This window comes from Phocoena sinus, chromosome 8 (genome assembly GCF_008692025.1).
Source record: "Phocoena sinus isolate mPhoSin1 chromosome 8, mPhoSin1.pri, whole genome shotgun sequence".
NCBI lineage: Eukaryota > Metazoa > Chordata > Mammalia > Artiodactyla > Phocoenidae > Phocoena > Phocoena sinus.
This window is the reverse complement of record NC_045770.1, coordinates 55,007,019-55,032,312: the sequence shown is the minus strand read 5'-3', so window position 1 is coordinate 55,032,312 and position 25,294 is coordinate 55,007,019. Positions and strand designations below refer to the sequence as shown.

At 40.1% G+C, this 25,294-nt stretch overlaps 1 long non-coding RNA gene across 3 annotated transcripts in view; it reads right to left on the bottom strand.

Annotated features, from left to right (window-relative positions):
- The window catches only part of LOC116757604, a 95,118-nt gene that overhangs the window by 61,796 nt on the left and 8,028 nt on the right, over positions 1-25,294 (bottom strand). For all 3 annotated transcript variants that reach the window (XR_004351029.1, XR_004351027.1, XR_004351028.1), the window contains exon 2: positions 23,688-23,954. This is a non-coding gene — a long non-coding RNA (uncharacterized LOC116757604). The remainder of the gene's footprint in view (positions 1-23,687; positions 23,955-25,294) is intronic.

The following is a 25,294-nucleotide window of genomic DNA, read 5'->3' as shown; positions in this document are numbered from 1 at the left end:
CTCTAGAGCCTACGAGCCACAACTACTGAGCCCATGTGCCACAACTACTGAAGCCCACGTGCCTAGAGCCCTTGCTCTGCAACATGAGACGTCACCTCAATGAGAAGCCCGCACACCGCAATGAAGAAAAGCCCACACTCAACACAACGAGAGAAAGCCTGTGCACAGCAACAAAGACCCAATGCAGCCAAAAATAAATATCTAAATAAACTTATTTAAAAAAATATTAAAGTGCTGATTATTTCTGGGGGGGTAGATACAAATTTAGGAAGGTAAAAGTGAAGAAGAAGCTAGTCAACCAATGCAGCCAAAAATAAATAAATAAATAAATTTATTTTTTATAAAAAGATTAAAGTGCTGATTATTTTGGGGGGGATAGATACAAATTTAGGAAGGTAAAAGTGAAGAAGAGGCTAGTCAACCAATGCATGTCCTAAGTGTCCATCGACAGATGAATGGATAAAGAACATGTGGCACATACATACAATGGAATATTACTCGGCCATTAAAAGAAACGAAATTGAGTTATTTGTAGTGAGGTGGATGGACCTAGAGTCTGTCATACAGAGTGAAGTAAGTCAGAAAGACAAAAACAAATACTGTATGCTAACACATATATATAGAATGTAAAAAAAAACAATGGTTCTGACAAACCTAGGGGCAGGACAGGAATAAAGATGCAGATGGACACTTAGGTTGCTTCCATATCCTGGATATTGTAAATAGTGCTGCAATGAACATTGTGGTACATGACTCTGGGAATTATGGTTTTCTCACAGTATATGTCCAGTAGTGGGATTGCTGGGTCCTATGGTAGTTCTATTTTTAGTTTTTTAAGGAAGCTCCATACCGTTCTCCATAGTGGCTGTATCAATTTACATTCCCACCAACAGTGCAAGAGGGTTCCCTTCTCTCCACACCCTCTCCAGCATTTATTGTCTGTAGATTTTTCGATGATGGCCATTCTGACCGGTGTGAGGTGATATCTCATTGTAGTTTTGATTTGCATTTCTCTAATGATTAGTGATGTTGAGCATCCTTTCATGTATTTGTTGGCAATCTGTACATCTTCTTTGGAGAAATGTCTATTTAGGTCTTCTGCCCATTTTTGGATTGGGTTGTGTTTCCTTAATTTCTCTTTCAGATTGTTCATCATTAGTATAGGAATGCAAGAGATTTCCGTGCATTAATTTTGTACACTGCTACTTTACCAAATTCACTGATTAGCTCTAGTAGTTTTCTGGTAGCATCTTTAGGATTCTCTATGTATAGTATCATGTCATCTGCAAACAGTGACAGTTTTACTTCTCTTCTGATTTGGATTCCTTTAATTTCTTTTTCTTCTCTGATTGCTGTGGCTAAAACTTCCAAAACTATGTTGAATAATAATGGTGAGAGTGGGCACCATGTCTTGTTCCTGATCTTAGAGGAAATGGTTTCAGTTTTTCACCATTGAGACTGTTGTTGGCTGTGGGTTTGTCATATATGGCCTTAATTATGTTGAGGTAGGTTCCCTCTGTGCCTACTTTCTGGAGAGTTTTTATCATAAATGGGTGTTGAATTTCATCAAAAGTTTTTCAGCATCTATTGAGATGATCATATGGGTTTTATCCTTTAATTTGTTAATATGGTGTATCACATTGATTGATTTGCATATGTTGAAGAATCCTTGCATTCCTGGGATAAACGCCACTTGATCATGGTTTATGATCCTTTTCATGTGCTGTTGGATTCTGTTTGCTCGTATTTTGTTGAGGATTTTTGCATCTCTGTTCATCAGTGATATTGGCCTGTAGTTTTCTTTCTTTGTGACATCTTTGTCTGGTTTTGGTATCAGGGTGATGGTGGCCTTGTAGAATGAGTTTAGGAGTGTTCCTCCTTCTGCTATATTTTGGAAGAGTTTGAGAAGGATGGTTGTTAGTTCTTCTCTAAATGTTTCATGGAATTCGCCTGTGAAGCCATCTGGTCCTGGGCTTTTGTTTGTTGGAAAATTTTCAATCACATTTTCAATTTCAGTGCTTGTAATTGGTCTGTTTATATATTCTATTTCTTCCTGGTTCCTGGTTCAGTCTTGGAAGGTTGTGTTTTTATAAGAATTTGTCCATTTCTTCCAGGTTGTCCATTTTATTGGCATATAGTTGCTTGTAGTAACCTCTCATGATCCTTTGTATTTCTGCAGTGTCAGTTGCTACTTCTTTTTCATTTCTAATTTGGTTGATTTGAGTTTTCTCCCTGTTTTTTTGGATGAGTCTGGCTAATGGTTTATCAATTTTGTTTGCCTTCTCAAAGAACCAGCTTTTAGGGCTTGCCTGGTGGCGCAGTGGTTGAGAGTCTGCCTGTCAATGCAGGGGACATGGGTTAGTGCCCTGGTCCAGGAAGATCCCACATGCTGCGGAGCAGCTAGGCCTGTGAGCCATGGCTGCTGGGCCTGCACGTCTGGAGCCTGTGCTCCACAACAGGAGATGCCACAACCGTGAGAGGCCTGCATACCGCCAAAAAAAAAAAAAAGAACCAGCTTTTAGATTTTTTGATCTTTGCTATTGTTTCCTTCATTTCTTTTTCATTTATTTCTGATCTGATCTTTATGATTTCTTTCCTTCTGCTAACGTTGGGGTTTTTTTGTTCTTCTTTCTCTAAATGCTTTAGGTGTAAGGTTAGGTTGTTTATTTGAGATGTTTCTTCTTTCTTGAGGTAGGACTGTATTGCTATAAACTTCCCTCTTAGAACTGCTTTTGCTGCATCCAATAGGTTTTGGGTCATCGTGTTTTCATTGTCATTTGTTTCTAGGTTTTTTTTTTTTTTTTGCGGTATGCGGGCCTCTCACCACTACGGCTCCTCCCGTTGCGGAGCACAGGCTCCAGACGCGCAGGCCCAGCAGCCATGGCTCATGGGCCCAGCAGCTCCGCAGCACATGGGATTCTCCTGGACCAGGGCACGAACCCATGTCCCCTGCATCGGCAGGCGGACTCTCAACCACTGCGCAACCAGGGAAGCCCTGTTTCTAGGTATTTTTTGAATTCCTCTTTGATTTCTTCAGTGATCACTTGGTTATTTAGTAGTGTATTCTTTAGCCTCCATGTGTTTCTATTTTTTACAGTTTTTTCTCCTGGAATTGATATCTAGTCTCATAGCGTTGTGGTCAGAAAAGATACTTGATACGATTTCAATTTTCTTAAATTTACCAAGGCTTGATTTGTGACCCGATATGATCTATCTGGGAGAATGTTCCATGAGCACTTGAGAAGAAAGTGTATTCTGTTCTTTTGGGATGTAATGCCCATTAATATCAATTAAGTCCATCTTGTTTAACATGTCATTTAAAGCTTGTGTTTCCTTATTTCATTTTGGTTGATCTGTCCATTGGTGAAAGTGGGGTGTTAAAGTCCCCTAGTATGATTGTGTTATTGTCGATTTCCCCTTTTATGGCTGTTAGCATTTGCCTTATGTATTGAGGTGCTCCTATGTTGGATACATAAATATTTACAACTGTTATATCTTCTTCTTGGATTGCTCCCTTGATCATTATGTAGTGTCCTTCTTTGTCTCTTGTAATAGTCTCTATTTTAAAGTCTATTTTGTCTGATATGAGTATTGCTACTCCAGCTTTCTTTTGATTTCCATTTGCATGGAATATCCTTTTCCATCCCCTCGCTTTCAGTCTGTATGTGTCCCTAGGTCTGAAGTAGGTCTCTTGTAGACAGCGTATATATGGGTCTTGTTTTTGTATCCATTCAGCCAGTCTACCTCTTTTGGTTGGAGCATTTAATCCATTTACATTTAAGGTAATTATCAATAATGTATGTCCCTATTACCATTTTCTTAATTGTTTTGGGCTTGTTATTGTAGGTCTTTTCCTTCTCTTGTGTTTCCTGCCTAGAGAAGTTCCTTTAGCATTTGTTTTAAAGCTGGTTTGGTAGTGCTGAATTCTCTTAGCTTTTGCTTCTCTGTAAAGGTTTTAATTTCTGTGTCGAATCTGAATGAGATCCGTGCTGAGTAGAGTAATCTTGGTTGTAGGTTTTTCCCTTCCATCACTTTAAATATATCATGCCACTCCCTTCTGGCTTGCAGATTTTCTGCTGAAAGATCCGCTGTTAACCTTATAGGGATTCTCTTGTATGTTATTTTTTGCTTTTCCCTTGCTGCTTTTAATATTTTTTCTTTGCATTTAATTTTTGATATCTTGATTAATATGTGTCTTGGCATGTTTCTCCTTGGATGTATCCTGTATGGGACTCTCTGTGCTTCCTGGACTTGATTGACTATTTGCTTTCCCATATTAGGGAAGTTTTCAACTATAATCTTTTCAAATATTTTCTCAGACCCTTTCTTTTTCTCTTCTTCTTCTGGGACCCCTATAATTCGAACATTGGTGCATTTAATGTTGCCCCAGAAGTCTCTGAGACTGTCCTCAATTCTTTTCATTCTTTTTTCTTTATTCTGCTCTGCGGTAGTTATTTCCACTATCTTATCTTCCAGGTCAGTTACCTATTCTTCTGCCTCAGATATTCTATTGATTCCTTCCAGCGAATTTTTAATTTCATTTATTGTGTTGTTCATCATTGTTTGTTTGCTCTTTAGTCCTTCTAGGTCCTTGTTAAACATTTCTTGTATTTTCTCCATTTATTTCCAAGATTTTGTATCATCTTTACTATCATTACTCTGAGTTCTTTTTCAGGTAGACTGCCTATTTCCTCTTCATTTGTTTGGTTTGGTGGGTTTTTGCCTTGCTCCTTCATCTGCTGTGTGTTTCTCTGTCTTCTCATTTTGCTTAACTTACTGTGTTTGGTTTACCTTTTCACAGGCTGCAAGTTCATTGTTCCCGTTGTTTTTGTGTCTGCCCCCAGTGGGTGAGGTTTGTTCAGTGGCTTGTGTAGGCTTCTGTTGGAGGGGACTGGTGCCTGTGTTCTGGTGGGTGGGGCTGGATATTGTCTTTCTGGTGGGCAGAGCCATGTCTGGTGGTGTGTTTTGGGGTGTCTGTGAACTTATTATGATTTTAGGCAGCCTCTCTGCTAATGGGTGGAGTGTGTTCCTGTCTTGCTAGTTGCTTGGCATGTGCTATCCAGCACTGGAGCTTGCTGACCATTGGGTGGAGCTGGGTCTTAGCGTTAAGACAGAGATCTCTGGGAGAGCTCTTGCCAATTGATATTACGTGGGGCTGGGAGGTCTCTGGTGGACCAGTATCCTGAGCTCGGCTCTCCCACCTCAGAGGCTCAGGCCTGACACCAAGCTAGAGCACCAAAACCCTTTCAGCCATACAGCTCAGAAGAAAATTGAGAAAAAAGAAAGAAAAAAACTTTTTTAATAATAAGCAAAAAACATATAATAAAAGAAAAAAGAGCAATGAAACCAATAAAGAAATCCACCAATGATAAGAAGTGCTAAAAACTATACTAAGATAAACATAAAAATCAGAAACATGTCAGTTGCAGACAGCAAACCCCAAGTCTACAGTTGCTCCCAAAGTCCACCACCTCAATTTTGGGATGATTTGTTTTCTATTCAGGTATTCCACAGATTCAGGGTACATCAAATTGATTGTGGGGATTTAATCCGCTGCTCCCGAGGCTGCTGGGAGAAATTTCCCTTTCTCTTCTATGTTCGCACAGCTCCTGGGGTTCAGCTTTGGTTTAGGTCCCACCTCTGTGTGTTGGTTGCCCTCAGGCATCTGTTCCCACCCAGACAGGACGGGGTTAAAGCAGTAGCTGATTAGGGGGCTCTTGCTCATTCAGGCCTGGGGGAGGGAGGGGTACAGAAGTTATAATTGGAATGCAGGGTGAGCCTGCAGCAGCAGAGGCCAGCGTGGCATTGCAACAGCCTGAGGCGCACCGTGTGTTCTCCCAAGGAACTTGTCTCTGGATCACGGAACCCTGGCAGTGGCAGGCTGCACAGGCTCCCAGGGGGGTGTGGATAGTGACCTGTGTTTGCACACAGGATTCTTGGTGGCTGCAGCAGCAGCGTTAGCATTTCATGCCCATCTCTGTGGTCCAAGCCGATAGCTGCACTTGTGCCCATCTCTGGAGCTCGTTTAGGCGGTGCTCTGCCTTCTTCTGCAAAGTCTGAGGTCTTCTGCCACCGTTCAGTAGGTGTTCTGTATGAGTTGTTCCACATGTAGATGTATTTTTGACGTATTTGTGGAGAGGAAGGTGATCTCCACGTCTTACTCCTCCGCTATATTGAAGGTCCCCCCTACTTTATTTTCTTGAAAATTGTCTTTGATATTATCATACCAATTTATCAATTAAAGTAAATATAGTACAGAACTAATTCTAGAGGAAAAACAAACTGATGAATACCCAAATTACTGCTATTGACTTTCATATGCTTTGTCATGTGTCCAAATTTATGATGGAAAAGCATTGACAGGAAATTTGACTTCTATAGAAAATAACAACAAATAAATCACCCTATGAACTTAAAATTTAGAATACAGCAGAGGGAATTCCCTGGCAGTCCAGTGTTTAGGACTTCGTGTTTTCACTGCCAAGGGTGTGGGTTCAATCCCTGGCCGGGGAACTAAGATCCCACAAGCCATGCAGTGCAGCCAAAAATAAAATAAAATGAAAGTAAAAATACAACAGAGAAAATGAGGGGTTTTGGTTAGAAAGCTTGAAAAGAAGCGTAATTTAAAGCAGTATTCATTCCAGACACAGTACATGAAGAGACCATGACGTCCCTTCAGCTGTCCTAGGGATTTTCATGTGATGACCACAGCATGATGGGGAGGTCTGTAACCAGAGTCCAGCTCCACTGCTTACTGGTTATGTGTCCTTGGTCAACTTATTTAGGCTCTCTAAGTCTTAGCTTCTTTCTTTTTAAAATGGAGATGTAGATAACACACATCATGAGATGGTGGTAAGACTTAAACGATATATGGCAAGTAAAGCAAGCACCTAACACCTTGCCTGGTAGGCAGTCAATGTTCAGTATGTGCTCATTCCCTTATCTCTCCATTCCCTTCCCAGAAATCCGCCATATAAAAGTGGATCTAACAAATAGAACTACCATATGACCCAGCAATCCCACTACTGGGCATATACCCTGAGAAAACCATAATTCAAAAAGAGTCATGTACCAAAATGTTCATTGCGGCTCTATTTACAATAGCCCGGAGATGCAAACAACCTAAGTGTCCATCATCAGATGAATGGATAAAGAAGATGTGGCACATATATACAATGGAATATTACTCAGCCATAAACAATAAACAAAATTGAGCTATTTGTAATGAAGTGGATAGACCTAGAGTCTGTCATACAGAGTGAAGTAAGTCAGAAAGAGAAAAACAAATACCATATGCTAACACATATATATGGAATTTAAGAAATAAAATGTCATGAAGAACCTAGGGGTAAGACAGGAATAAAGACACAGACCTACTAGAGAATGGACTTGAGGATATGGGGAGGGGGAAGGGTAAGCTGTGACAAAGAGAGAGAGAGTCATGGACATACATACACTATCAAACGTAAGGTAGATAGCTAGCGCGAAGCAGCCGCATAGCACAGGGGGATCAGCTCGGTGCTTTGTGACCGCCTGGAGGGGTGGGATAGGGAGGGTGGGAGGGAGGGAGATGCAAGAGGGAAGAGATATGGGAACATATGTATATGAATAACTGATTCACTTTGTTATAAAGCAGAAACTACCACACCATTGTAAAGAAATTATACTCCAATAATGATGTAAAAAAAAAAAATTAAAAAATATTAACAATGCAAAAAAAAAAAGTGGATCTACCTTTGACTAAGTTAATCATCAGGTCATTAATACAGTAATACCATTTGCCACTTATTGTCTGCTTACTAGGAAACTCAGTGCCTGGCACATGGTAGGCTCCCAGTAAAGATATGCTTAGTGGTTGGATAGTTGGATAAATGGATGGATGGAGGGATGGTTGGCTTAATTTCCATCTTGAGATTCCTAGAGGAAGAGATACTGTGTTTGTTCTATATATTACTAAAGAATACAATTGGGACCAGAAAACACAGTGGCAGTCCTTATTAATTTTTTTTTTTTTTTTTTTTTTTTTTTTTGCGGCACGCGGGCCTCTCACTGCTGTGGCCTCTCCCGCTGCGGAGCACAGGCTCCGGACGCGCAGGCTCAGCGGCCATGGCTCACGGGCCCAGCCACTCCGCGGCATGTGGGATCCTCCCGGACCGGGGCACGAACCCACGTCCCCTGCATCGGCAGGCGGACTCTCAACCACTGCGCCACCAGGGAAGCCCCCTATTAATTTTTTGAGCAGAAAAATTGGGCTTGGCTAAGCAACAATCTGGCTATTGGACAGGAGCCCTTGGGAAGAACAGAAGTGAAAAGGAGGCTTCTCTGAGCAAGACACATACTCTCCAGGTCTTTGGACTCTGCTGTAAAGAGTCACCCTCTTCATCCCTGGGTCTGAGAGGACAGCAGTCTGCCAGAGGTCTGTTGCTTCCTTCCTTCCTTCCCTGGTGTTCTGAGGGTCAACAATGCTTAGGTCATAAGGGAGGGGCTGATGGGCAGGATAGCCCAGAGCAGTGGGGCTCCCACTGATCCCACCAACATCCTTGAGTAATGAATCTTGTGTCGAAGGCCTGACTCAGCCACACCAGGCCTCTCACATGCCCAGGCCCAGATGCAGTGCATGTGTTGTTTTCACTTAGTTGCCTTGTAGTGAAAGCTAGAAGGAGGCAGAGTTTCACAAAATCAAGAAAAGCATTCTAACAAAGCTGTCCAAACATTGAAGAGGCTGCCTCAGAAACAGTGGGTTCCTCATCACCAGACCCTGGTCTGGAAGGAATGTTGCTATGGTTGTTGTTATGTTGGAGAGGGAATTCTAGCTTTAGGTTGATGACTGAGATGAGAAAAAGTCCTTCTAGCCTGAGATTTTGATTTCATTTGAGACACTCTATCAAAACTAGGCTTTCTACTGACACCTAGAGGCTTACTTATAAATATTATTACAAATCTGAGCCCGAGGAAAGCTCTATTCCTTCTTAGTTCAAATTTTCAACTCCATTTGGGCCTATAGGCTCTCCCCATCTTCAGATATTCCCAGGGGAGGAGTCTCAGGAAAAAACTAAGTATTATGATCTTGCAATAGCACCATATCTTGACACAGCTACAGGACCAGGACAGAAACATAGTCAGAGGAAGGTCCTTGTCCTTCCCAGCCTCAAGGAGAAGGAAACAGGTCATATACATGACAAAATAAGTTACCACGTGAGGTGGACTCACCCAAACAGCTAATGTGGGTGATCAGTGCCATGAAAATTGAGTAAATAAAAAGATGGGGTGGAAGGGCTTTCAGGGAGGGTTTGAAACTAGAGCTGGTTCTAATGGAGAAATAACTCAGGAAGGTAAGGCAGGATGGGAACAGATGGCAGTGAGTGTAGCTCAAGAGCCTGGGCTTTGGAGTCCAACTGAACTTTGTTAAATTCTTGCTTCTCCAGGACTTCCCTGGTGGTCCAGTGGTTACGACTTCGCCTTCTAATGTAGGGGGTGCAGGTTCGACCCCTGGTCGTGGAGCTAAGATTCCACATACCTCACAGCCAAAAAACCAAACATAAAACAGAAGCAATTATGTAACAAATTCCATAAAGACTTTAAAAATGGTCCACATCAAAAAATCTTAAAAAAAAAATTCTTGCTTCTCCTCATTAGCCAGTATTGCAACTAGTCTCTTAGAGTCTCTGACATCAGGTTCCTCCTCTAACAATGGGGATACTCATGCTTTCCCTGAAAGCTTGATGTATGGATTAGAGGTAACACATGTAATTTGGTTTGCTCAGTTTGGGCACATAATAAGCACTCCAATGGCAGCTTGTACTGCTGTGGATTTGACACAGGGATGGACCTGGTATGTTCAGGGAATATAACATGAGACAATTTGACTGGGACAGAGTGTTTGTGTAGAAGCATAAGAAGTGAGCCTGAGGCACATTATGTGCTAGACAGAACCCAGGACTAGGAGTCAGGAGACCTCAGTTTGAGTTCTTGATCTCATTTCACCAGACAAGTCACTCTCACTTTCTCTGAGCCTCTCTTTCCCATCTGTAAAGTGAGATATTAGTCTAGAGAAGTATTTATCTCCCTAGTTACATATTAGAATCATCTAGAATGCTTATAAAAATTCCAATGACCATGCTGTACCCCAGACCAGCTAAGTCAGAACTTCTGGGGCTGGGACTCCAGACAGCAGACTTTAAAAAAAGAAAAAACAACAGCTTTATTGAAGTATAATTGATATGCCAAAAAAAGTACATATTTAATGTATTCAATTTGATGAGTTTGGACATAGGCACACACCATGATATCACCACCACAATAGAGGTAATAAACATGTCCATGACCTCCAAAAGTTTCCTTGTGTCCCATTATTTTGGGTGTGTGTGGTAAGAATGCTTAACATGAGATCTACCCTCTTAACATTTTTAAATGTGCAACACTGTGCTGTTAACTGTGGGTACTACCTTGCACAATAGGTCACTAGAATTTATTCATCTAGCATAACTGAAACTTTTACTCATTGAACAACTCCTAATTTTCCCCTTCTCCCAGCCCCTGGCAACCACCATTCTATTCACTGCTTCTATGAGTTTGACTATTCTAGATACCTCATATAAGGGGGAATCATACCGTATTTGTCCTTATAACGCTGGTTTATTTCACTTAGAATAATGTCCTCCAGGTTCATCCATGTTGTCATAAATGGTAGGCTTTCCATCTTTTTTAACGCTGAATAATACTCCGTTCTATGTATACGCCGCATTTTCATTGTCCATTCACCTGCTGATGAACATTTGGGCTGTTTTCATATCTTAGCTACTGTAAATAATGCTTCAACGAACATGAGAGGGCTAACATCTCCTCAACACCTTGATTTTAATTCTTCTGGATACATATCCAGAAGTGGAATTGCTGGATAATATGGTAGTTTTATTTTTAATTTTTTGAGGAATCTCCAAACTACTTTCCATAGTAACTGAATCATTTAAATTCCCAGCAACAGTGTACAAGGGTTTTGGTTTCTCCACATCCTCACGAACACTAATCTTTTGGGTTTTTGTTTTCTTTTTTTAAGTTTTTGGCCATACCATGTGGCATGTGGAATCTTAGTTCCCCAACCAGGGATCAAACCCACATCCCCTGCATTGGAAGTGCAGAGTCTCAACCACTGGACGGCCAGGGAAGTCCTGTAATCTTTTGTTTGTTTGGTTTTCAATAGACATCTTAACAGGTGTGAGGTGGTATCTCATTGTGGTTTTGACTTGCATTTCCCTGATGGTTAGTGATGCTGAGCAGCTTTTCATATACCTGGTGGCCATATATATATCTTCTTTGGAGAAATATGTTTTTAAAGTCTTGTCCCATTTTTCAATCAGGTTATTTGTTTTTCTGCTACCAAGTTGTAGGAGTTTCTTGTGCATTTGGGATATTAATCCCTTATCAGATAAATGGCTTGCAAATATTTTCACATTCCATAGATTGCCTTTTCACTCTTGATATTGTTCCCTTTACCTTAAAGAAGTTTTTAAATTTGATGCAGTCCCTACTTTCTCACCCTATGCACAAAAATAATTCAAAATGGATTAAAGACATAAATGTAAGACCTGAAACCATAAAACTTCTAGAAGAAAACATAGGAGGTATGCTCTGTGACATCAGTCTTAGTAATATCTTTTTGGATATGTCTCTTTAGGTAAAGGAAACAAAAAATAAACAAATGTGAATACGTCAAACTGAAAAGCTTTTGCGCAACAAAGGAAACTATAAACAAAACAAAAAGCAGCCTACTGAATGGGAGAAGATATTTGCAAATGATTTATCTGATAAGGGGTTAATATCCAAAATATGCAAACAACTCACACAACTCAATATCTAAGAAACAAACAACCTGCTTAAAAAATGGGCAGAGAACTTGAATAGGAATTTTTCCAAAGAAGACATGAGGATGGCCAACAGGCACATTAAAACATCACAAATCATCAGGGAATTGCAAATCAAAACCACACCTGTCAGAATGGCAATATCTGTTATCAAAAAGACAACAAATAATAAGTGTTGGTGAGGATGTGGAAAAAAGGGAACACTTGTGCACTGTTGATGGGAATGTAACTTGGTACAGCCTCTATGGGAAACATTATGGAGGTTCCTCAAAAAATTAAAAATAGAAGTACCATATTATCCAGCAATTCCACTTCTGGGTGTATATCTGAAGAAAATGAAAACACTAATCTGAAAAGATATATGCTCCCATATGTTCACTGCAGCATTATTTACAATAGCCAAGATATGGAAGCAAACCTAAGTGCCCATCAGTAGATGAACGGATAAAGATACAGTGGAATATTACTCAGCCATAAAAAAGAATGAAATCTTACCATCTGTGACAACATGGATGGACCTAGAGGCTAAGTGAAATAAGTCAGAGAAAGACAAATATTGGACTTCCCTTGTGGTGCAGTGGTTAAGAATCCGCCTGCCAATGCAGTGAACATGGGTTCAATCCCTGGTCCAGGAAGATCTGACATGACGCAGAGCAACTAAGCCCATGTGCCACAACTACTAAGCCTGCCCTCTAGAGCCCGTAAGCCACAGCTACTGAGCCTGCGTGCTGCAACTACTGAAGCCCACGCGCCTAGAGCCCATGTTCTGCAACGAGAAGTGACCACAATGAGAAGCCCACGCACCACAACAAAGAGTAGCCCCCGCTCGCTGCAACTAGAGAAAGCCTACGTGCAGCAATGAAGACCCAATGCAGCCAAAAATAATTTTTAAAAAAATTTTCAAAAAAGAAAGACAAATACTCTATGATTTCACTTATATGTGGAATCTAAAAAACAAAACAAATAAACAAACAGAACAAAACAGAAACATACTAATAGATACAGAGGACAAACAGGTGGTTGCCAGAGGGGAGAGGAGAGGGAGAGGAGAGAAATAGGTGAGGGAGATTAAGAGGTACAGCTTCCAGTTACAAAATAAATTAGTCAGAGGTATGAAATGTAAAGCCTGGGGAATATAGTCAATAATTATGTAATATCTTTGAATGGTGACAGATCATAACTAGACTCCTTGGTGATTGTTTTAAAATGGAGAGAGGGAGTTCGCTCGTGGTGCAGTGGTTAAGAATCTGCCTGCCAATGCAGGGGACACGGTTTCAATCCCTGGTCTGTGAAGATCCCACATGTCACAGGGCAACTAAGCCTGTGCACCTCAACTACTGAGTCTGTGCTCTAGAGTCCGTGAGCCACAACTACTGAAGCCCGCATGCCCTAGAGCCCATGTGCTGCAACTACTGAAGCCCACGTGCCTAGAACCCCTGCCCCACAACAAGAGAAGCCACCGCAATAATAAGGTCGCTCACTGCAACGAAGAGTAGCCCTCGTTCGCTGCAACTAAAGAAAGCCTGCACACAGCAACGAAGACCCAACGCAGGCAATAGGTAAGTAAGTAAATAAAGAAATTAATTAATTAATTAAATTGATAGAAATATTGAATCACTATATTGTATGCCAGGAACTAACATAGTGTTGTAGTTCAATTATACTTCAAAAGCAAACAAACTTATAGAAAAAGAGATTAGATTTGTGGTAACCAGAAGTGGCGGTTGGGGAGAGAGGACTTGGATGAAGGTAGTCAAAAGGACCAAACTTCCAGTTATAAGATAAATATGTACCAGGGATATAATGTGCAACATGATAAATATAATTAACACTGCTGTATGTTATGTATGAAAGTTGTTAAGAGAGTAAATCCTAAGAGTTCTCATCACAAAGAAAAAATATTTTTCTCTTTTTTTTTTATTTTGTATCTATATGAGATGATGGATGTTCACTAAACTCACTGTGGTAATCATTTCATGATGTATGTAAATCATATCATTATGCCATACACCTTAAACTTATACAGTGATGTAAGTCCATTATATCTCAATAAAACAGGAAGAAAATAAAAAGAAATTGAAGACAACAAGCAAATGGAAAGATATACTGTGCTCACAGATTGGAAGAATTAATATTGTTAAAATTGCCATACTCCCCCAAACAATCCACAGATTCAATGCAATCCATATCAAAATACCAATAACATTTTTCACAGAACTAGAACAAATAGTTCTAAAATTTGTATGGAAACAAAAAAGACTATGAATAGCTAAAACAATCTTGAGAAAAAAGAACAAAGCTGGAGGTGTCACACGTCCTGATTTCAAACTATACTACAAAGCTACAGTAATCAAAACAGTATGGTACTGGCACAAAAACACCTAGATCAATGGAACAGAAGAGAGAGCCCAGAAGTAAACCCACACTTATATAGGCAATTGATCTACAACAAAGGAGGCAAGAATATACAATGGGGAAAAGACAGCCTCTTCAATAAATGGTATTCAGAAAACAGCTATCTGCAAAAGAATCAAATTGTGCTACTTTCTCACACCATATACGAAAATAAACTCAAAATGGATTAGAAACCGAAAATGTAAGAGCTGAAGCCATAAAACTCCTAGAAGAAAACAGGCAGCACGATCTTTGATATTGATCTTAGAAATATTTTTTTAGATATGTCTCCTCATGGAAGGGAAATAAGAGAAAAAATTAATAAATAGGACTACATTAAAATCTTTTCACAGCAAAGGAAACTATCAGTAAAACCAAAGGCAGACTACTGAATAGAAGAAGATATTTGCAAATGATACATCTGATAAGTGGTTAATATCCAAAATACACAAATAACTCATATAACTCAACATTAAAAAAAACCAAAAACCTGGGCTTCCCTGGTGGCGCAGTGGTTGAGAGCCCTGGCCCGGGAAGATCCCACATGCCGCGGAGCGGCTGGGCCCGTGAGCCATGGCTGCTGAGCCTGCGCGTCCGGAGCCTGTGCTCTGCAACAGGAGAGGCCACAACAGTGAGAGGCCCACGTAACAAAAAAAAAAAAAAAAAACCTGATTTTAAAAATGGGTAGAGGACCTGAACAGACATATTACCAAAGAAGACATACAAATGGCCAACAGGTAAAACGATACTCAACATCACAAATCATCAGGGAAATACAAATCAAAACCACAGTGAGGGACTTCCCTGGTGGTCCAGTGGTAAAGAATCCGCTTTACAATGCAGGGGACACGGGTTCGATCCCTGGTCAGGGAACGAAGATCCCACATGCTGCAGGGCAACTAAGCCCAAGCGCCACAACTACTGAGCTCGCAAGCCTCAACTAGAGAGCCCGCCTGCTGCAAACTACAGAGCCCATGCACCCAGGAGCCTGTGCTCCACAATTAGAGAGAAGCCTGCGTGCTGCAAAGAAGAGCCTGCGCACCACAGTGAAAAGATCCCTCATGCCTCAACAAAGATCCTAAGTGCTACAACTAAGACCCAATACAGCCAAAAATAATTAAAAAGAAAGAAAACACACACAATGAAATATCACCTCACACCTGTCAGAATGGCAATATCTGTTATCAAAGAGACAACAAATAAGTGCTAGTGAGGATGTGAAGAAAAGGGAACCCTGTGCACTGCTGGTGGGAATGTAAACTGGTGTACCCACTATGCAAAACAGTATGGAGGTTCCTCAAAAAATTGAAAATAGAACTATGATAAAATCCAGCAATCCCATTTCTGGGTATTTATCCAAAGAATATGAAAACACTAATTTGAAAAGATATATGTACTCGTATGTTCATTGCTGCACTATTTACAAAAGCCAAGTATGAAAGCAAACTGAGTGCCTGATGATGGATGGATTAATGAATAAAGAAGATGTGGAATATATATACAATGGGATACTACTCAGCCATTAAAAAGAGCAATCTTACCATATGGGACAACTTGGATGGATCTAGAGGGTATTATGCTAAGTGAAATAAGTCAGACAAAGACCAAATACTGTATGATTTTATTTGTATGTGGAATCTAAAAACCAAAACAAATGAACAAACATAACAAAACAGAAAACAGACTCATAGATACAAAGAAACAGGCAGTTGCCAGAGGGGAGGGAGGTGGGAGATGTGTGAAAGACGTGAAGGAGATTAAGAGGTACAAACTTCCAGTTACAAAAAGAATGAGTCACAGGGATGAAATGTACAGTGTGGGGAATATGATTGATAATTAGGTGATATCTTTGTATGGTGAGAGATTGTAACTACACTTATTGTGGTGATCATTTTGTAATGTATAGAAATAGCAAATCACTACATGTGTGCCAGGAACTAACATAGCGGTGTAGGTCAATTACACTTCAAAAGCAAACAAACCAACTCTTAGAAAAAGAGATCAGATTTGTGGTTACCAGAGGTGGGGATGTGAGGAGGGGGAACTAGATGAAAGTGGTCAAAAGGTACAAGCTTCCAGTTATAGATAATTACTAGATATGTAATGTACAACACGATTAATATAACGAACACTGCTGTATATTATGTATGAAAGTTGTTAAGAGAGTAAATCCTAAGACTTGTTGTAACCAAGCAGGACCCTATGGAGCCTTGCTGGGGGCCGAGCCCTCCCCCATATCCTCTGCTTTAGCTCCTCTCCGAAGTACCTAGATAACAGTATCTGATACATGTTTCCTGAGTTGTTTCACAGATGTGAAAACCCCCCACCAAATGGAAGGTGTTAACTACTTGATGACCATGAGCACATAGTCCTCAGGCCTAAGGATTGATAATGTTAACCCCTGTGCCACCACCCTGTTACCTCACCATCACCCAATCAGAATTGTGCAGGAGCTGATCACATACTCTAGGACACCCTTCCCTCATCTTGCCCTTAAAAATGCTTCGCTGAAACCCTTCAGGGAGTTTGGGGGGGTTTTTTGTTTTGTTTGTTTTGTTTTGTTTTGTTTGCGGTACGCGGGCCTCTCACTGCTGTGGCCTCTCCCCCTGCGGAGCACGGGCTCCAGACGCACAGGCCCAGAGACCACGGCCCACGGGCCCAGCCGCTCCGCTGCACGTGGGATCCTCCCAGACCGGCACGAACCCGCGTCCCCCGCATTGGCAGCGGACTCCCAACCACTGCGCCACCAGGGAAGCCCGAGTTTGGGGTTTTTTGAGCTCAAGCCACCTGTTCTCCTTGTATTGGCACCTTTACAATAAAGCTGCACTTTCCTTCACCACAACCCGGTGTCAACAGATTGGAGATTGGCTTTACTGCACATGGGTGAGCAGACCCGAGTTTGGCTCGGTAGCATTCTCATCATAAGGGAAAAAAACTTTTTTTTCTTTTATTTTGTATTCCTATGAGATGATGGATACTCACTAAATTTATTGTGGCAATCATTTCATGATGTATGGAAGTCAAATCATTATGCTGTACACCTTAAACTTATACAGTGCTATATGTCAATTATATCCCAATAAAACTAGAAGAAAAAATATTTTTAAAAATTATGTGCTATCATAGATAAATGTATTATAGCTATTAGCTATGATTGTATTAGGGTAATGCTAGTTCTGCAATAGGTAGGTAGATAGCTAGCTAGCTAGATATTATATAATGGCTACTATTTATTGGCTACCATTTATTTAATGGCTACTATTAAAGTCAGGCACTTTACCAAGAGCTCTTTATGTGGTATTTAATATTCACAATGAACTTAAGAGGTAGGGAATTTAGATGAAGAAATTGCACAATACAGTGTAGCTAAAGGTAGGAGATAGCATTTTAACACAGATCTCTCTGACGTCCCAGTGGAAACTTGACCACTACATTCTACCATGTCGCATAACCCCACACATCATTGGAAATGGTTTCTTTTATCCTGCTCACTTGGAGGCAAATGTCAAGATCCCAATGCCTATCGATGGATGTATTTCTGGGAACTTAGGAACTTTTAGACTATTTCTCGACAAGTATTTCTGGTTAAGATAGGTCAGTTTCTAAATATCATCTATAAGTGATATATTACTTTTTATTCAATATTTTTATACTGATACAGTTGGCCACAGGAGCAGGAGAGGCCCCCAAACCAACGAGTAAAACGCTGACACCTTGTGGCCTTTTTTATAAGGCCAGGTGTGCAGTCCAACACTGAGGATTGATTGCCCAGGACAAAATTCTAACCATGCCGGCCACTTTGCCATCCTTCTGCTGTCTTCCTACCTGTAACATCATTTTGTTTCTCCAAATATAAGAGCAACAACAGAGCAACAGAGCAACATAGCAACAGAGCAACATAAGAAAATAATAAGAACTGAAGACAAAATAATAAAGTTATCCTCTCCTACTATTTACTAGTAGCGTATCACCTTTATCAAGTTACTCAACTTTTCTGGGCTTGAAATTTTCTTATCTGCAAGATGGGGACAATAACACTCATCTTGTAGTACTGCTTTAAAACAAAATTAAAATATAAATGTAAAGATCCTGGCAAATTGTGGCCATGTGACAAATATTAGTTCCTTACTCCCTCCCCCTCTTTCTTAATCCTTCTTCCTTTCCTTGATTTCTAAGCTCTTCCCACTTAAGATATCCTAGTCTTCTGTTTTCTATTCACTTTCCTAAGTATTTTCTCCATTGTTCTTTCTGTTTCTGACTCCACCCTATCCCCACCCCCTCACACACACAGAACAGTGTCCATCAGTTAACCATTACTAGGGTAAGGTCTGGCTCGGTAAGCCTCTCTATATTATCCAGCTAATCATCCCAAAACATCCCCCACTGGATTTCACTGAGCAGTTTTCCCATTACTAACAGCATTTTATGATCCTGAGTCTGGTACCCTCAGATTCTGCTTGTCCCTTACCTCTGACTCTTTCAATCCAACCCTGGGAGACCTGACACACACATCTCAACTCCCTCCTGACCTCACTCAGGCCACACTCCCTCTCTCATTACTCACTCTGCTCTGCTCACTGGCCTCCTTCCATTTGCTCCTCCATTTGGCTGAAAGGCTGTCCTGGATATTCACATGGTTTAATCCCCCACTTCTATAAATTCTTGCTCAAATATCACCTTATCAGAGACAACTTCCTTGACATTCTGTATAACTATATAAAATAGCACAAACACACAAAACCCCAGTTTCCATCCCCTTTACCCTACTTAGTTTTATAGTACCTCTTACCACCCATAATATGGGTACTGCACTAGAGCAAAGGTAAATGAGTTGGTAGCTCCTTTAAAGCGTTCTTCTGTGGGAGGCCAAGGTTCACTTTGTGGGGCATTGGGTCCTCACTAGTGGATTATTCCTGGAAACATTAATTATTACATATGTTAGCTGATGATAACACATGTAAGATAAAGCTATAGAAACTCACTTTTCATTCTTGCTGCTGCCACTCCTAAGCACTTAGTCTACCTTCCCCTCCATATATCTTGGAATGTCTGCTTCTTCAGACATTCCAAGATATGAATTTATCTTGGCATTTATCATTTAGGGTGGGAATTCTAAACCCAGAATTCATGAAAGGGCTTCAAAGGATCCATGGACAACTTGAAATTATTGCTAAGTTTTGGGGATGTATTTGTTTTCTGGGGCAAGACTGACACGATTCAAGGGGTCTATGACTCCCTCAAAAAGAAAAAGATTAAAAATCATAGTCTTAGAAATGACAGCACAATATTCCCCTTACTATGCATAATATTTAATCATTCTGTAGTATTATCCTCTTTCTCAATAGCCAAACACCAAGAGTAATGGGATAGTATCTACTCATTGCTAGCAGACTGGCTGGCACCTAACTGATTCTCAATAAATACTTATTGAATGAATGAAGACTCCATGGTGGTAAGAGCCTATTAATTAGTCATTCTGTCCATAATCTTCATTGAGCAAGACTTGTTCTGGGGTAGGGGGTGTCTTGATAGATCCAGTTAGATTATTCACCATCTACAGATAAGGGAAGAATTAATCCTACTGAAAAACACGAATCTCACTTTTAACAGGGAAGAGCCAGTCACAATGCACACTGTAAGAGAAGTTGATTGAAGATGAAATAGCTAGTTGAACCTCAGAAAGGGAACAGTGAATGGGAAGTTAGGTGGAGTGAAATTCAGAAAGAGGTAGCTCCCATAACCAGAATTCAAAGAGTTTATAATCCTGGCAAGGATCAGGCTTGTCCAGTTAAATCCAATACTAGAAATTTAGGCATATGTTCAAACCACCCGTCCCATCATTAGAGACAAAAGGAAGTTGAAAAACCAGTTGGTTGAGGTTTATATTTCTAATAGATTAAGTATAATAAAAGGAATTTCTGGTATCTGTGTATTATGTTAGTTTTTAAGCTTTATATAAAAAAATACACTGACTCAGGTCATTAAGTTGCATTTACTGTGTGTGTGTGTATTTTATAGATTTTTATATTTTGCATTTTATATTGAACAGCTTTTAAAGAGATTTATAGATAGCAATAAGTACCCTTATTTTGTAGACCCCCTGTTTTTCAGGCAACAGCATCCTTCACAGTAAATAAAGGGCTGCAACAACAGCTACAAAACAGTGGTTCTTTGGCTCTGCTTCCATTCATTCTGCAGGAAAGCCAAACTTCCTTATTTTCGCTCAAATTGTTCTGTGAAGCCCCAAGGTCACCTGCAGAGCTCCTGTCTTCACCATTTTTTTCCCAACTTGCTCTAGCTCTTGCTCTCTGCAGAAACTCCACTGTTTCTATTGAGGCTCAAAGGGCCGATGGACCTCTGGTACCTGCCCACATGTGCCTGCCCCAAGGCTATTAAGGTCCTACTTGAGGCCTTTTCTTTCTAAACCGTTGCTGAGGACTTCACCTTCTCTTAACATTGCCAAAACCACCAGCGCCAACTCCAAGCTCTGCTGAAACTTCCTGGTGTTCCAATACCACTTAAAAAAATTAAGAGCAACTTCTATTTTGTGTGTATATTATTATTTTTAATAAACTTTTTACTTAAAACACAGACTTTATAAAACAAAAAAAGTTACAGAAAAATTACAAATACAGTACAGAGAGTTCCTGTATACCCTATACCCAATTTTCTCTATTATTAACATCTTACATTAATATGGAACATTTGTCATAATTAATGAACCAATATTAATGTTATTATTAGCTAAATCCATATTTTACTCATATTTCATTAATTTTTACCTGATGTCCTTTAGCTGTCCCAGGATCCCTTCCAAAATACATTACAGTTAGTCATCATATCTCCTTAGGCTCCTCTTGGCTATGACAGTTTCTCAGACTCCCCTTCTTTTTTACGACCTTGACAGTTTTGAGGAACACTAGTCAAGTATTTTGCAGAATATCCCTCAACTGGAATTTGTCTTATGTTTTTCTCATGATTAGATTGGGGTTATATGTTTTGGGAAGGAAGCCACAGAAGTAGAGTGCCATTCTCATAACCTTGTATCAACGGTACATACTATCAACATGACATCACTGTTGAGGTTAACCTTGATCATCTGGCTGAGGTAGTGTTTGTCAGGTTTCTCCACTGCAAAGTTACTCTTTTCAGTCTTCCCCTCTCCCCCTCTTCCAGGCTAGTCTCTTTGAAAGGAAGTCAATATGCACAACCCACACTTAACCAGTGAGGAGCTATGCCCAGGCTCCTTGAAGGCAGAGTATCTACATAAATTATTTGGAATTCTTCTACACTGGAGATTTTTATATTCCCTTCCATTTATTTATTTATTCAATTATTTATGTATAACAGTATGGCTTTGTGGATAATTAATGTATACTTTGGGTATAATCCAATACTACTTTATTTATTGTATTGCTTAAATGGTTACTTTGGTCAGCTCTTTCAGTTGGCTACCATGTCCCTTTGACATAGCTCCATCTTTTTTTTTAGAACTTTTACTTTCTGGCACTAAAAGGTGTTCTGGCATTACAGATGCTCCTGTATATTCCCTGCCCCAGTCCTTGAATCTGCCATTTCTCCAAGGAGCCCTGGTTCCTTTTATGGGAGAATGGTATTAGAAACCAAGATCTGGCCAGTAGGTGCACTCATTGCTATTGGGGTATTCTTCCTTCTAGGCCCTCCCAGCAGACAACGTAAGGAAATGTATGTGTGTGTGCTAACCCATATATATATACACACATAACTATAAATATTTCTGTATGTAACATCTGTATCTATATTAAGCTACACGAGTTCATACTGATATCTCCAACTGTAATTCATTACCATACGGAGCTTTCTAGCCTCTTCCCCTGGATTATCTGTAAACTCCTGCTCCAACAGTGGGAAACCTGGCTCCCACAATCTGCCATCCATTCACTTGGCTCTGCAGCTCCAGTGTATACAGGTGCTGCATTCAGATTTATTAACTTGTGCCCCATGGGGGTACATAACGTTTTCCACTAGAGTACAGTGCTGATGCATAGTCCCCTCGGCATTTAAGTTTAGACTCCACTCATTTCCAAAGTTACTTGGGTCAGTACCTTTTCTCCCACCCCTGTCAGTGAGACTGTTTCATAGATTGATTGAATGACTTATTTTAAATAAATTTATTGATTTATTTTTGGCTGCGTTGGGTCTTTGTTGCTGTGTGTGAGCTTTCTCTAGTTGTGGCGAGCAGGGGCTACTCTTCGTTGTGGTGCGTGAGCTTCTTATTGCAGTGGCTTCTCTTGTTGCGGAGCATGGGCTCTAGGTACACGGGCTTCACTTGTTGTGGTGCGTGGGCTCAGCAGTTGTGGCTCATGAGCTCTAGAGCTCAGGCTCAGTAGTTGTGGCGCATGGGCTTAGCTGCTCCGCAGCTTGTGGGATCTTCCTGGACCAAGGCTCAAACCCATGTCCCCTGCATTGGCAGGTGGATTCTTAACCACTGCGCCACCAGGGAAGTCTCATGTTTCATAGATTGATAATATAGTTAGATTATTTTGTCCCATCCTTTATTCCATCTTGGGATCCTCCAATCTCCTAAATTATTTAAAAATTTTGCATATATTAAGGTTCTATGGGTATATGCATGGTATCATATATCCATCATTACGGTATTATACAAAATGGTTTCACCACTGTAAAATATCCTCTGTGCTTTACCTATTCAATCCTCCTCCCCAGTGAATCCCTACTGATCTCTGCTAATGTATTTTATGGCTCTATAGTTTTGCCTTATGTAGAATGTTCTATTAATAGAATCATATAGTTTGTAGCCTTTCAGACCTGATTCTTTCATTTAGCAATATACATTCAAGATTCATCCATGTTTTTGCTTAGCTTGATAGCTTATTTCTTTAAAAAATTTATTTGTTTTAATTGTAGTAAAATACACATAACATAAAATTTACCATCTTAACTATTTTTAAGTACACTTAGTGGTATTAAATATATTCATATCATTGTGCAATTCATCATCCATCTCCAGAACTCTTATTATCTTGCAAAACTAAAACTCTATGCCCATTAAATAATAACTCCCCATTCCTCCTTCCCCAGTCCTTGGCAACCACCATTCTGCTTTCTGTCTCTATGAATTTGACTACTCTAGGTCCCTCATATAAGTAGAATCTTACAGTATTTGTCTTTTTGTGACTAACGTATTCCACTTAACATAACGTCCTCAAGGTTCATCCAACTTGTAGTATATGTCAGAAGTCCCTCCCTTTTTAAGGCTGAATAATATTCCATTGTATGTTTATACCACATTTTGCTTATCCATTCATCTGTCAATGGACATTTTGACAGATGACACAAAAGTGTCAATGGACACTTCTCAGTGAATAGTATTCCACTGAATGGATGTTTCCCTTTAGTTTGAATTTTTTTTTTCAATTGCAGCCCTTTTACCTTATGACAGAAGCATGAATCCATGGAGGCTGAGCTGGAGGCTGATCTAAATGACAGAGACCATGATGCTTTCACCATTTCTTCTCCTTTCTGACAGTGGCTCACATCCTTGAACCAGGCTTGGGGACTCAGCTCTCTCTTAGCATGGCTTCTTTCCTAAGGTACTATAGGAGCTATATATAAATAGAGTCCTGAAGTCCTGCTCCACCAGTCCTCCAGCAATGCTTGAATCCTAAGGAGATACAGCATAGGCTCCAGCTGGGACCCCTGATGGAGAAAATGGAAGCACAAAGCAGTAGTCATTCCTTAGTGGCTGTTATAGACCAAATTGTGTTCCCTCCCCACAAATTCATATGTTGAAGCCCTAACCCACAGTGTGACTATATTTGGAGATAGGACCTTTACGGAGGTAGTGAAGGTTAAATGAGGTCAAAAGGCTGGACCTCTAATCTGATAGGACTGCTGTCCTTTTAGGAAGAGCAGAAGACGCCAAAGATCTCTCTCTTTCTGTGAGAACACAGAGGAAAGCCACGTGAGGACAGAGTGAGAAGGCCACCGTCTACAAGCCAGGAAGAGAGATCTCACCAGAAACTAAGTCTGGCACCACAGTCTTGGACTTTCAGTTTCCAGAATTGTAAGAAAATAGACATCAGTTGTTTACACTACCCTGTCTATGGTATTTTGTAATGTCAGTCTTAGCGGATTTATACAGTGGCAGAACTGCACCTAGTACTCAACCCGATTCCAATTTCAGAGTTCTTTCCATTCAGAAACATTGTGGGTTTTTTTTCTTTTCTTTTTTGATTTCTATCATTTATTTATTTTTTTAAAAAAGGCATATATGCAGAACCAGTGTTTCTCAGACAGATTGCAGTGACTGTGCTCGTGCTATCTCCTAATCCCTTTCATATCCTCTAGGATGATCAGAGAATCAGTCCATAGGTGTCCTCAGACTATAGATGTCAGTTCCCAACATTGAAGATAGGTTGTACAACATCAACATTAACAAGCCCTGATCTTCTGCTGCCATGATGGACTGAGATGAAAAGATTTCCCTGCTCCCAGTCTCTATTTTACTGAAAATAGGGAAGCTAATTTTATTTTTTAAATCTGAGGCTGTCTCATTTTTTCCTCAGATATCTGTTTTATTTTCACTGAAATTCACAAAAACAAAGTTCTAAAATAATTCCACATCAACAACAAAATTCATATTTATTAATTATTGGAGATTGTCATATTGAATTCTAAGAAGTTACAGAAACATTGCTTTTCTTTTCTTCTATTAGAGAAATATGAAAATAGAGATACTCACCTCTCCCACCCCCATGATACCAGATCACAGGACCTGAGCACTTCAGCTGTTTATAAGTTATCAATACTTTTTTGTTCAAATAAATGTAAAGTTTGATGAACCTTCCCTCCACACAATGGGAAAAGAGCAACTTTACAGTATAGAAACCTGGCAGACAATACCTCCATCAGGAGCTCAAAAGTAATTAACATCAGTAATAGGACAAACTGAAATCATGTCATCTGATAGGATACAATGTGAAGAGCATCCCATCATTTCTGTGGTATTCCTGTCAAAGATACATAACCTGAAACTA